We start from the raw sequence: 14,782 nt of genomic DNA on the forward strand, positions 1-14,782 counted from the left end.
CATATCATATCGCATAACGTCCTGATCCTTCCATCAGTAATGCAACATAGCACTCTCCACCCCTGCTCTACTCTAAACCTAAGTTCTATCATCTACCGGTGGGTCAGCACTCACATCCAATTAAGCAAACCTGAGGCAATGCCCTGCAGCACATAATTTTGCCGGGAGAATAGCTCAGTGGTAACGTGCTCGCCTTAGAAGCAAGCCGACACAAAGCAACACAGGTCCGATCCCTGGGTCTGCGCTTAGAAACCTCTGGGTATTTAAGCGCATTATAAATACGCAACTAAGACAAAAAACAAACAATTTCTATAACAGCGCCTCGATGCCCGTGGGCTATGTGAGCGCTTTAAAAATGCAATAAATAAATAAACAAAATTGTAATGAGAGCACGAAATATGCACAAATTCTCAATCAGCTAAAGCATGATTACTTAATAAACGCACCAGGAGACTGTAGTATTATAAATCCCCTTCATTAAAACCACAACCACATCTAGCACTGCCAAGAACCTCAGTATGATGATGTCACCCTAACACACTCTCCTGCCTAAGTGTTGCCTTCAATTCCACCAATCACTTGCAGAAATACAACTAAGTTCGAACCTTCAAGCACCCCCCTAGACCCAACCATCAACCACTTGGCAAAACCCAGACACCCACTTCTCAATTAAGCCCCTGCCTAAATAATTAATCCAATCTTCTACTCTCGATCAACCCACTCCTAGCCTCTCTTCACTTCCTCCCAAAAGATGACCATTGTCATTTCCTTGGACATGTCAAGATTCATCTTGCCATAACATGTACACAACTGTGCTCTTGTTCCACCACCTTCACCGTAAGCTAGTATCATTACACCTACCAAACCAACCACCCATCTCCTAGAGTCCCCAGACACAAATCAGAGCCTTCATCATCAACTCCAGTTCTGCTCTAGTGAAAAAACATTTCATCCACCACCTACTCACTAAACATGCCCTTCATCATAGAATCCTGGTTCTCAGACTCATCCTGTATTCAAACCGACCTTGTTGCCAAGGCTTCAAAATTCATTGTAATGACGAGAATGACCGAACCAGCGGAACATCTTGAAAGATCTCCTTAATGTGAGACACATTAATACCCCACTTTTTGCCAAACTCTGAATCCTTACTGCTGAGATGTATGCTAATACCTTGTTTCTATGCCATCCTTCTAATCTTCAGAGCCCAAAACCAAACTAAAGGCATTCTAGCCCGCGAAATTCTATGGATCACTCACTAAATTATCTTGGGTGACTAACTTGGCTAAAAAATGAGGTAATACTGATCACTAAATCCTTACTTTCGCCGTAGGCACCGAGGTGAGGTTTGGTAGCAGCTAGAGCAGGCCACATAAAAAAGGATATTATTCCTTTTTTCATTTGTTTGCTTAAATTGTGTTCTGCCTGTTAGTCCCTTGTGTTAGCGCTGTGCGCTCATTTTTATATTACCCACAGTGTTTCTTCACTTGTTGCTCACCCTCCCTTTGAACTTTAAGGCATACCCATCTCCCCATCTCCAGGAAAGTCTCGTTTCTTGCATTGCTGTTGTGTTAAGACTAGGCCTTTTTTCCCCTCTTCTAAGAAGGTTGAATCAGGGTGTTTTTGCATTGCTATTTGTGCTAAGACTAGGGGCCTCATTACACGGTAGGTGCTAAACCATGGTGCTATTAGCATCATGGTTCATGCCGGTAATTTACCGATTCCGCCATGGCGGAATGGGGAATTACCACCCCATTCCGAGGTTGGAGGGGCGGTAATTCCCCATGCCGCCATGGCCCTTCCCCATTCCCATTTTTGCCCCATAGGGCATAATGGGGAAGACGCTAATTACGGTACCGCAAATTGCGGTACCATAATTAGCACCAAGGTCCCTTTGCGGGTCCCTACTTTAACGGCTGGTCTACACCAGCCGTTGAGGTCGGGTCCCGCAAAGGGACCTCGTAGTAAGGCTGTAAGGGTTAACGGTCACCGTTAGAATTACCGGTGACTGTTAACCCATACCGCCTTCTGTGTAATGAGGCTCTAGGCCTTTTTCCCTTCTCTAGGAAAGTCGAATCTGGGTGTTTTTGCATTGCTGCAAGGGTTAAGACTAGGGGCCGCATTACAGGGTAGGCGGTGGACCATGGTGCTGTTGGCACCTTGGTCCATGCCGGTAAATTACCGGCACCGCCTTGGAGGAAAGGGGAATTACCGCCCTATTCCAAGGTTGGCGGGGCAGTAATTCCCCCTTCCTCCATTGCCCTTCCCCATTCCCATTTTTGCCCCATAGGGCATAATGGTAATGGGGAAGGTGCTAATTACGGTACTGCAAATTGCGGTACCGTAATTAGCACCCTGGTCCCTTTGCGGGTCCCTACTTTAACGGCTGGTCTATACCAGCCGTTAATGTCGGGTCCCGCAAAGGGACCTCGTAGTAAGGCGGTAAGGGTTAACGGTCACCGGTACCATTACCGGTGATCGTTAACCCTTACCGCCTTCTGTGTAATGAGGCACTAGGCCTTTTTTCTCTCTCGAATTTGAGCACTTACAGTGCACTGCCCCCCGTCTTCCATCCACATTACTCATTCATTCCCCCTTTGTGTGTTGCCTGCTTGCTGTCTCCTGTGTGCCTCCTTCTGTGTGATCTCTCCCCCTTGGTGCTTTTTGTGGTCTGTGGCTGTGGGCTGTGTTTATTTCTCTTAGTGGAGGGTGAGTTGCACTAGCGAAGGAGATGTATGCCTATATAGATTGTCACAATTAGGGGGAAGGACCAACCCGCCTCAGTATCAAGGAGAATATGTGTGCTTAGGACACTTAACTCTTGTTTAAAGAATCGCCAGCATAAATTATGCATGCCCGTTTTTCCATGCTCAAATTCCGTTAAAAGAACTCATATTCAGAAAACTCTGTTCCATGGTCGCTGATGGCGTCCTTTGCACCTGGGGTGAGTAGCACTTCCATGAAGGCGCCGTAGGGTCACATGATCTAGCCTTACAAGACCTGCCTTCACAAACATCGCTGTTTCTGAAAATCGTAAAGTTGTGTTTTGTATTCTTCTCGTATTCCAGTTGCCAACCTTGTGCTCAGTTCTACGACCTGCCTTTGTCTCTTCCTTGTCTGTAATGGTGATACTCTGACCTTGGTTTACGACATTGAGCCTGCTTCGTTCTTTTTGACCTGTTTCAGTTCTGACTTGCTTACTTGCTGCAGTACGGCTTTGCCCCGGATTGTCTCTTGGATTGCTACGCCTCATCCCTTGGTAATGTTTGTCTCCCGTTACTCATCAACGTGGATTGTTTATGGACTGTCTGGTGATCATGCATCTTGATCAAACTACCTGGACCATCTGTTGGATTGCCTTTCCATCCCAACTCTCCCACGCCACAAGTCAAGTCTTCGTTCTACTCGGACTTCCACAATTCATCATGGCCCACAGACTAGAGACTGCCATTTTGTGCCCTAACCTTGTAGGTGTCCTCGTTTCGTCGGCAGATGGCACGAGGACGCCTAATGTCCACAAAACCATCGGGTCAGGTTTGGGACACTTCCTGCTGCTTTGCTTCACTAGACTTCAAGACAAGCCAGGATTCATATGGTAAGAATGTGCAACCATTATTGCTATTTTCCTTGTTCCCATTAGTGTTAAAACTGAAGATTTCTATGAACATTGTAAGTCATCTGTGACACCTGAATTCCTGTGCATCTTGAAACCCGGTTCATGGTATACCTATACATTGATTAGCAGAGGTCAGTTTTGGTTACGTTGACCTCTATTGATTGTCCATTCATTGGGCCTCATTACACGGTAGGCGGTAACCATGGCAGTATTTTACCGTGTCCGCCTTGGTGGATGGCGGAATTACCGCCCTACTCCAAGGTGAGCGGGGCGGTAATTCCCCATTCACCAAGGCTCTTCCCCATTCCCATTTCTGCCCCCATAGGGCATAATGGGAATGGGGAAGGTGCTAATTACGGTACCGCAAATTGCGGTACCGTAATTAGCTCTGAGGTCCCTTTGTGGCACCCAACTTTAACGGCTGGTAAAACCAGGAAACCCAACCCCCGTTTCATCAAGCAATCCTGTGCAAGTGGTTTTACCAGGAAATATTCCGTTAGCTCCAACCGAACGCTTTGCTGGGGACCCCAAAAGGTTTGCCGTGTTTATGAACCAATACCGCTTGCACTTTTTATGCAGACCGGGAGCCTTTCCAAATGACCAAGCCAAAGTTGCCTTTGTATTGTCATATCTTAGTGGCAGCGCAGCAGATTGGTCCATTCCATTAGTCAACCAGGATGATCCTCTTCTCTGGGATTTTCAGGGTTTTCAAAGGAGCATGGAAAAACTATTCGCCAGACACTCACAGGGTCAAGCCCTGGACAACAAACTTTTATCCTTATGACAAGGTAACCAGGATCTGCTAACATATATTGCAACCTTCAATAGGTTGGTGGTGGAAACCGGGTGGTCGGAGGAAAAACGAATTACATTGTTTCATCGTGGACTTCGAGGAGAACTCAAAGATGACTTGGCTCAAGTTGTGAACCCACCTCAGGATTGCACAGAATTTATTGACTTAGTGGTCCAGTTAGACCACCGACTTCAGAACCGAAAGACTGATCGAGCTAAGTTCGAGAACCGGGTATTGATTAAACCCAATGTTGCCCCCAAAGGAACAGATGCATCTGAACCTATGCAGATCGGGGGTGTTAAAGGACCCTTAACTCAAAAGGAAAGAGAAAGAAGAGGACAGATGCAGTTGTGCCTATACTGTGGAACCTCAGGACATTTTCTATGGGATTGCCCTACAAAACCACCCAAGAAGGTGGTAGGAGTTGCTGATAAAAGCCACATAGAGCCTCATTCGGGAAACGACCACGCCCGACAAGCGTAGAGGTCCGCTTGCCGAGCTTAAAGAAGGACACTCAGACCTCGCAGCTGATCATCCCAATGGTCCTACTTGATCCCAGGCAGCCATCACGTATGCAGGCAGTAAGGGTATCAGCATACATAGATAGTGGGGCCGTAGGAAACTATATGGACCATGAATTGGTGTCAAGGATGAATCTACCTCTTTGCAAAAAGACCACTTCAGATGTCATCACCACAGTTGATGGTACTGAGATTGCCTCGGGGCCTGTAACTCATTCCACTACAGGGATGACACTGTTGAGTCAAGATGGGCATCGAGAGACTATTGTGTTTGATCTAATCAAAGCCCCACAGTTCCAGATAATACTGGGGATGCCATGGTTGGAAACACATAATCCTTGTATAGATGGGCGAGAGAAGAGAATAACCTTCCCGGATTGTGCACACACCTGTTACCCGGAACAAAACTTTGAACAAAGGCCTGGCTACAGTCGTTAGCCCAATCGTGCAGTTACCTCAGGAATACCAAGAAATTCAGGATGTTTTTCAAAAAAAACAGGCCAATACATTACCTCCTCACAAATCATACGATTGTCAAATCGACCTCCTACCCGGTGCACAACCACCATGCAGTCGAATCTACGCCCTCACGGAACCTGAAAATCGTCACCTACGGCAATACTTGGACCAATATCTTGCTAATGGCTTTATTCGTCCTTCCAAGTCTCCTGCATCCTCAGCTTTATTCTTTGTGCCAAAAAAGGAAGGTGACTTTAGAACGTGCATAGATTAACGCGCATTAAATCAGATTACGGTACAAAACCGATACCCATCACCTCTGATCCCCGAATTACTAGACCAAGTAAAGGATGCTTGTATCTACACTAAGTTAGATCTCCGAGGGGCATATCATCTGGTACGTGTCAAGAAAGATGACGAATGGAAGACTGCCTTTCGCACTAAGTACGGATTATTCGAATATCAGGTGATGCCCTTCGGGTTGTGCAATGCACCAGCAGCCTTCCAGTATTTTATGAACAATGTCCTTCGTGAACTCATTGACGTCTGTGTGGTCGTATACATAGATGATATTCTAGTGTACTCCTCCTCAGAATCAGACCATGTTAAGCATGTGCGTGCAGTCCTTGAGAAACTACGCCAGCACAAGTTATATGCAAAATTGGAAAAATGTGTTTTTCATGCTACGGAAGTTGAATTTCTTGGATTTATCCTGACTCCAAAAGGAGTCCGAATGGACTCTCGAAAGGGGGATGCAATTCTCAAGTGGCCATCACCCAGTTCAGTCAAAGGGGTACAAAGCATGCTCGGATTTGCTAATTTCTACCGCAGATTCATTCCAGACTTCTCCCATGTTGTACACCCCATCACAGCACTTTTGAGAAAAAACAAACGCTTCTTGTGGACCGAAGAGGCTGAAAAGGCCTTCCAAGAGCTGAAAGTGAAATTCACATCAGCACCTGTCTTAAAGCATCCATGCACTGGGCTTCCATGCATAGTAAAAACTGATGCATCCAGTTTAGCCATAGGAGCTGTCCTGTCCCAGAAGGATCCTGATGTCATGATCTCTGCTTCCAAAAGGTCAGGGTTTTCCCAACTCCCTTGGAAGCAGATCCATAACCCAGGTTCCGAGTGCCAACCAGTCCAAATTGGGACCTTTTGGACCCAGTCCTGGCGCCAGTGGCACCAGGCTCATAAATATGCCCAGTCCCAGCGCTGGAAGCGCCTGGCTCATAATGCTTGGGTGGACTTACCTGCAGCAGACCATGCTGCTTACTTGCCTGCCAGTTGAGCCTCTGATCCTCTTCTGTTTGGAACTACTTTTCCTGTTGGTTGGGGCAGGAGCCACTCCCTAGATTCAGAACACTGGAACTCTTCTGGAAAGCAGGAACTCTTTTCTTACCTAGGCGTGGCTGTGGAAGGAGACACCTAAGCACTACAGGAGGCTATTTAAACCACAACCGATGGATGAATCTTGCTTTGCGTTATTCTGCATCCTCTGCAGCAGAACGCTCATCGTGTCTTCTGCATCTGATCCTGGGCCTAAGGAAAAAGGCTTACCATCCTGAATCCAGTCTTCAGCAACACCTATAAAGACAAGAAAGAACAGGTTAGCATTACGGTCTTCAGTGACAGCTCTTCACTTACCTGGTCCATCGGCTGTCACCAACGCCTCGCTCTGCATTCCGGCATCTGAAAAACAAAGGCTTACCTACTCTTCGTGTGCTCCGGAGGTCTTCACACTGCATTCCGGCATCTGAAAGACAAAAGCTTACCAACTCTTCGCACGCTCCGGAGGCCTTCGGCGCTGCATCCCGCATCTGAAAGACAAAACAAGGTGCGTTTAAAGACATTGGGCCTCATTACACGGACGGCGGTAAGGGTTAACGGTCACCGTTAATGGCAACGGTGACCGTTAACCCTTACCGCCGTACTACGAGGTCCCTTTGCGGGTTGCAGGAATTAACGCCTGCTTCTTGCAGGCGTTAAAAACCAACCCGCTAAGGGACCTCGGAGCTAATTACGGCACCGCAAAATTGCGGTGCCGTAATTAGCGCCTTCCCCATTCCCATAGAGCCCTATGGGGCAGAAATGGGAATGGGGAAGGGCAATGGCGGAAAGGGGATTTACCGCCCCTCCAACCTTGGAATGGGGCGGTAAATCCCCTTTCCGCCAAGGCGGTGCCGGTAATTTACCGGCATGGTCCAGGGTGCTAATAGCACCCTGGATTACCGCCTTCCGTGTAATGAGGCCCATTGGGGAACTTTAATACTCACGTGCCATTACTCCTTTCCACATCTAACCCAGTGGGTATTCCGGCACCCTGCAGCCGCTCCAAACTTGTACCTGCAAAATAAAAAGACAATTAGAGCGCATCGTGAAGCAGGCAACAAGCGCTTACTTACGTGCTTCCAGGCGCTTCTATTCATCACACAGGCTCCATCTTCAACTCACTTCAGCCCGTCATCCGCCATCGCCGGAACCCTGCAAAACAAGAAACATCATTACTAAAGACTTTAAAGACATTAGAATTACTCGAAACTTACCGTTCGTGCAGTAAACGACGGACAGCAGTCCTCTGAAGTCAAGAGGCCTGCTCCCCTTATCCAGTGAAGAAACTGGTTACAGCACCCTGCCCCGAGGCAGATGGAGAGCACGGCGTTCACTTACCTAAGGTGAGAGCGTTAACCTTTGGGGTTCTACAGGAGAAGAGAAAGGGAAGAAGAGAGAGACATTCAATAACCCAGTTCCTTAATCCCATATTTTCTATCTGCAGACATCTTACCCTTCGAGGCAGACATACAGTGCACAGAGGTCCAGCCCAAAGAGCCAGCCGTGTGTTACACATCACCTTTGAAGATACGGTATACGCCCAGTCAAGACCGGCGCCTCTACGGGAATCAGGTGAGCGTTACAGAACGCAAAGCCTACCACAAAACTCCCGTCCAGGCGCTATGGAAACCTCGGATACCGACCAGCTAGCCCAGTTACTTGGGGAACTAAGGGCAGAAGTGCATGCAGCCCGTCAGGAAACGAACGCTCTAAGAAGGGAACTGATTGTTTCCAAGGAGCAAACAGATGATCTCGCTAGACAATTGCTACAGTCACAAGCCGGACAGACCCCGTTACCCGCATCTGGGGGAAATCTTCCTTCTACATCCTCTATAAATCCAGTGCAGATCAACCTACCTGGGAATGTACCTCTGGCTCCGCCCGAACGATTTTCTGGTGACCCAAAGAGGTTTGCAGTATTTATCAATCAGTGCCGGTTGCATTTCTTATGCCGGCCAGCAGCCTTTCCAACTTATAAAGCTAAAGTAGCTTTTGTGCTTTCGTACCTTAGTGGCAATGCGGCAGACTGGTCGATCCCTCTAGTAAATCAAGATGATCCGGTCCTCCATGATTTTCAAGCTTTTCAGCTCAGTATGGAAAAACTGTTTGCAAGACATTCACAGGGGCAGGCCTTGGACAATGAGCTTCTTTTGTTGCGACAAGGTAATCAAGACCTTTTGGCTTATATTGTGTCTTTCAACAGACTGATAGTGGAAACTCAATGGCCTGAGGACAAAAGGATTACGCTGTTTTATAGAGGTCTACGTGGAGAGCTCAAAGATGTGTTAGCCCAAGTAGTGAATGCCCCAAAAGATTGTTCGGACTATATAGACTTAGTCGTTCAAATAGATCACAGACTGCAGAACAGGAAGGCCGATCATTCCAAGTTTGATGCTCGAGTATTTTCCAAACCGCCAACTCCTTCCAAAGGAGTAGACTCCGGGGAACCCATGCAAATAGGGGGTCTTAAAGGTCCTCTAACACAAAAGGAGCGGGAAAGGAGAAAACAGTTGCTATTATGCCTCTATTGCGGAAACTCAGGGCACTTTCTTCGAGACTGTCCGGTGAAACCTGCCAAGAAGGCAGTAGGAGCTGCAGTTACCAAAGTTACAAACTCTTAGCAGGGAAACGACCTCGCCCGACAAGAATAGAGGTCCTCTTGCCGAGCGTGAAAACCAGTTCCGTGACCTCGCATTTTGTGATACCTATGGTCCTCATTAGCCCTGATAATCCGGATCGATTACATGCAATTGAAGCTTACGTCGACAGCGGTGCCATCGGCAATTATGTGGATCATGAAATGGTTTTGAGGATGAATCTAACTCTTTGTCCCAAGGCTCTAAAGGACGTCATTACTACGGTGGATGGTACGGAGATAGCCTCCGGGCCAGTAACGCATACCACTCAAGAGGTGACGCTAGTAAGTCAAGATGGACACCATGAGAAGATCGTGTTCGATGTGATCAAGGCCCCTCAGTTTCAGATTATTCTAGGAATACCTTGGTTAGAGAAACACAATCCTCTGATCAATTGGCGAGCAAGAACGGTCCAGTTTCCAGAATGTGTCTCTACTTGTCACCCTCCACCTGGTGTTGCACTGGCAGCAATTTCTTCAGAGACTCCCCAGTTACCTCCCGAATACTTAGAATACCAAGATGTTTTCCGGAAGGATCAGGCTAACTCTCTACCTCCTCATAGGTCTTATGACTGCCAGATAGACCTGATACCTGGATCTACTCCTCCTTGTAGTAGAATGTATGCCCTCACCGAGCCTGAGAACCTTCACCTTCGACAATACCTGGATCAATACCTGGCAAATGGGTTTATTCATCCTTCCAAGTCCCCTGCTTCTTCAGCTTTGTTCTTCGTTCCAAAAAAGGAAGGAGACCTTAGAACTAGTATAGATTATCGCTCCCTGAACCAGATCACCGTTAAGAATAGATATCCGTTACCTTTGATCCCTGAACTCCTGGACCAAGTCAGAAAAGCATGCATATATACAAAGCTGGATCTTAGAGGAGCTTACCACTTGGTACGAGTAAAAGAGGGCGATGAATGGAAGACGGCCTTCCGCACCAAGTATGGGCTATTTGAATATCAGGTCATGCCCTTCGGACTTTGCAATGCCCCGGCCGCCTTTCAATATTTTATGAATGATGTCCTCAGAGAGCTCATAGATGTGTGTGTTGTTGTTTACATTGACAACATCCTCGTTTATTCTTCATCGGAATCTGAACATCGGAATTCATATTATTATCACCTGGCGGAGTGCGTATGGATTCAAAGAAGGTCGATGCAGTTCTCAAATGGCCATCACCATCCTCCGTAAAAGGTGTGCAAAGCATGTTAGGCTTCGCTAACTTTTACCGCAGGTTTATCCCCGAATTCTCTCAAATAGTCCAGCCCATCACTGCCTTGTTAAAGAAAAACAAACGTTTTGAATGGTCTTCCGAGGCGGAACAAGCTTTCCAGGATTTGAAGACTAAATTTATCTCTGTACCAATCTTAAAACACCCTCGCCCCGAACTCCCCTACATCGTGGAAACTGATGCTTCAAGCCTTGCCATGGGGGCAGTTCTATCACAAAAGGACCCGGTAACCAATCAGTTGCATCCCGTGGCATTTTGGTCCCGCAAATTCTCGCCTCCTGAAATCAATTACACGATTACTGACAAGGAACTTCTAGCTATCAAGTCTGCCATTAAGGCTTGGCGGCATTATCTGCTGGGGGCCCGACACACCGTTACTGTGATTACGGATCACCGAAACCTGCAATATTTGAAAACTGCAAAAGCCCAATCCTCTAGACAACTCCGTTGGGCATTATTCTTTGCCGAGTTTGACTTCATAATTACCTATCGACCTGGTACAAAGAACGGTAAAGCTGATGCCCTTTCTCGGATGGGAGTGGAAGAACACTTGATCAACCCTAAACCTGTACCAATCATTCCCGAAAAAAGAATTCTGGGTGTAATCGCAACAGAATCCATAGAGGAAGTTAAGGATAAAGCCAGGCAACGGCAACTTGTAACTCCAGCAGACATACAGAATTGGCATCTGCAGGGAAAGGACTTTGCAGTAAAGGACAACTTATTTTATTTCCAAGAACGATTATACCTACCCAGCACAGATTTACAGAAAAAAGTAATCTCTTGTTATCACGATTCTTTAATGGAAGGACATCCCGGTATGGCCAAGACCTCAGAAAAGATCAAGCGCTACTTCTGGTGGCCGTCTTGGAAAAAAGATATCAGAGACTTTATAATGTCCTGTGGAGTATGCGCCCAAAACAAGAGTCAAAAGGAAAGACCAGCAGGCCTCTTACGCCCTATTGACATCCCACCTCGCCCTTGGCATACACTTTCTATGGACTTCATCACCGATCTACCTCCATGCTCCGGATACAATACGATTCTAGTAATCGTGGACTTATTCTCCAAGATGGCGCATTTCATTCCGCTCAAAGGCTTGCCAACAGCAGCAACTCTGGCCCGAGAATTTCTCGAAAACATCGTCCGACTGCACGGTTTTCCTTCCGTTCTAATTTCGGATCGAGGTAGTCAATTTATTTCTAATTTTTGGCGAAGTTGCTGTCGGTCGGCTCAAATTGATGTGAGACTTTCGACCAGTCACCACCCTCAGACCGACGGACAAACCGAGAGGACCAATCAAACTCTGGAACAGTATTTACGCTGCATGCTGCAACAAACTGAAAAAACTTGGAAAGACATCCTTTGGATAGCCGAATATGCTTACAATAACTCTGTCCATTCGGGAACTGGGAAAACCCCGTTTTTTCTTTTGTACGGCAGTCACCCTCGAACCTCGGAGTTGGATCCCCTCCAAGATCTTGAAACACCAGCAGTAGACTACCTGCATTCTACAATCACCCAAGCCTTTAAGGAAGCTGTTTCTCACCTTCAAAGGGCTAAAGAACAATACAAGAAAGGAGCAGATCAACATCGGAAGGAAGCCCCTCAATATCAAGTAGGGGATCAAGTCTGGTTATCCACCAAATATCTACCTCTAAAAGGGCCACGCACATTCAACCCAAGATACCTTGGTCCCTATTCCATCACTACCATAGTAAACCGAGTAGCGGTCAAGTTGGACTTGCCCCCGCACATGAAGATACATCCGGTCTTCCACGTCTCTCTATTAAAACCCGTGCAACCTCAAACCCGACTAACTAAATCTCCAAAACCTATCCTAGTTGATGGAGAACTCGAGTTTGAAGTCAAAAGCATTCTGGACTTCAAGATCTCCAAATCTAAACTATTTTACCTAATTGACTGGAAAGGCTACGGCCCCCAAGAGAGATCCTGGGAACCTGCTGAATATGTGCACGCTCCTCGCCTAATCAAAAGATTTCACCGAACATTTCCTGACAAGCCAAAACCCCCGGAGAAGCCCGGTTTGGGAGGGGCCTTGAAGGGGGGTACTGTCATGATCTCTTCTTCCAAAAGGTCAGGGTTTTCCCAACTCCCTTGGAAGCAGATCCATAACCCAGGTTCCGAGTGCCAACCAGTCCCAATTGGGACCTTTTGGACCCAGTCCTGGCACCAGTGGCACCAGGCTCATAAATATGCCCAGTCCCAGCGCTGGAAGCGCCGGGCTCATAATGCTTGGGTGGACTTACCTGCAGCAGACCATGCTGCTTACTTGCCTGCCAGTTGAGCCTCTGATCCTCTTCTGTTTGGAACTACTTTTCCTGTTGGGTGGGGCAGGAGCCATCCCTAGATTCAGAACACTGGAACTCTTCTGGAAAGCAGGAACTCTTTTCTTACCTAGGCGTGGCTGTGGAAGGAGACACCTAAGCACTACAGGAGGCTATTTAAACCACACCCGATGGATGAATCTTGCTTTGCGTTATTCTGCATCCTCTGCAGCAGAACGCTCATCGTGTCTTCTGCATCTGATCCTGGGCCTAAGGAAAAAGGCTTACCATCCTGAATCCAGTCTTCAGCAACACCTATAAAGACAAGAAAGAACAGGTTAGCATTACGGTCTTCAGTGACAGCTCTTCACTTACCTGGTCCATCGGCTGTCACCAATGCCTCGCTCTGCATTCCGGCATCTGAAAGACAAAGGCTTACCTACTCTTCGTGCGCTCCGGAGGTCTTCAGACTGCATTCCGGCATCTGAAAGACAAAAGCTTACCAACTCTTCGCACGCTCCGGAGGCCTTCGGCGCTGCATCCCGCATCTGAAAGACAAAACAAGGTGCGTTTAAAGACATTGGGGAACTTTAATACTCACGTGCCATTACTCCTTTCCACATCTAACCCAGTGGGTATTCTGGCACCCTGCAGCCGCTCCGAACTTGTACCTGCAAAATAAAAAGACAGTTAGAGCGCATCGTGAAGCAGGCAACAAGCGCTTACTTACGTGCTTCCAGGCGCTTCTATTCATCACACGGGCTCCATCTTCAACTCACTTCAGCCCGTCATCCGCCATCGCCGGAACCCTGCAAAACATGAAACATCATTACTAAAGACTTTAAAGACATTAGAATTACTCGAAACTTACCGTTCGTGCAGTAAACGACGGACAGCAGTCCTCTGAAGTCAAGAGGCCTGCTCCCCTTATCCAGTGAAGAAACTGGTTACAGCACCCTGCCCCGAGGCAGATGGAGAGCACAGCGTTCACTTACCTAAGGTGAGAGCGTTAACCTTTGGGCTTCTACAGGAGAAGAGAAAGGGAAGAAGAGAGAGACATTCAATAACCAAGTTCCTTAATCCCATATGTTCTATCTGCAGACATCTTACCCTTCGAGGCAGACATACAGTGCACAGAGGTCCAGCCCAAAGAGCCAGCAGTGTGTTACACATCACCTTTGAAGATACGGTATACGCCCAGTCAAGACCGGCGCCTCTACGGGAATCAGGTGAGCGTTACTCCTGAAACCGGTCAACTTCACCTAGTAGCGTTTTGGTCCAGAAAGTTCTCAGCACCTGAGTTAAACTGTGCGATTACCGATAAAGAGCTATTAGCCATCAAATCCGCCTTTAAGGCTTGGCGGCACTATCTTCTTGGTGCCAGGCATACTATTACCGTAATCACTGATCACCGAAAACTGCAGTATTTAAAAACAGCCAAAGCCCAATCATTGCGACAACTTCGATGGGCATTGTTCTTTGCCGAATTCGATTTCGTGATCACTTATCGACCAGGCTGCAAAAATGGCAAAGCAGATGCCTTATCCCGAATAGGGATGGGAGAAGCATATGCAAACCCGGAACCGGTGCCAATAATTCCCGAGCAAAGAATTCTTGGCATAACTACTCTACAGACACTAGAAGATATTCATTCAAAAATCCAGCAACCCTGCAGGACTGGGTAAAGAAAGGCCCGGACTACTCAGTCGTCAATGACCTACCTTACTATCAAGGACGACTATTTCTACCACACAAGGAAATACAAGAACTAGTCATCTCCAATTACCATGACACCCTGATGGAAGGGCACCCAGGTATCGCAAAAACTGAAGTGAAAATTAAGAGACAGTTCTGGTGGCCCACTTGGCGAAAAGATGTAGAGTCATTTGTGATGTCTTGTGGCA

This window comes from Ambystoma mexicanum, chromosome 1q (assembly GCF_040938575.1).
Source record: "Ambystoma mexicanum isolate Mex_15411 chromosome 1q, UKY_AmexF1_1, whole genome shotgun sequence".
Taxonomy (NCBI): Eukaryota; Metazoa; Chordata; class Amphibia; order Caudata; family Ambystomatidae; genus Ambystoma; species Ambystoma mexicanum.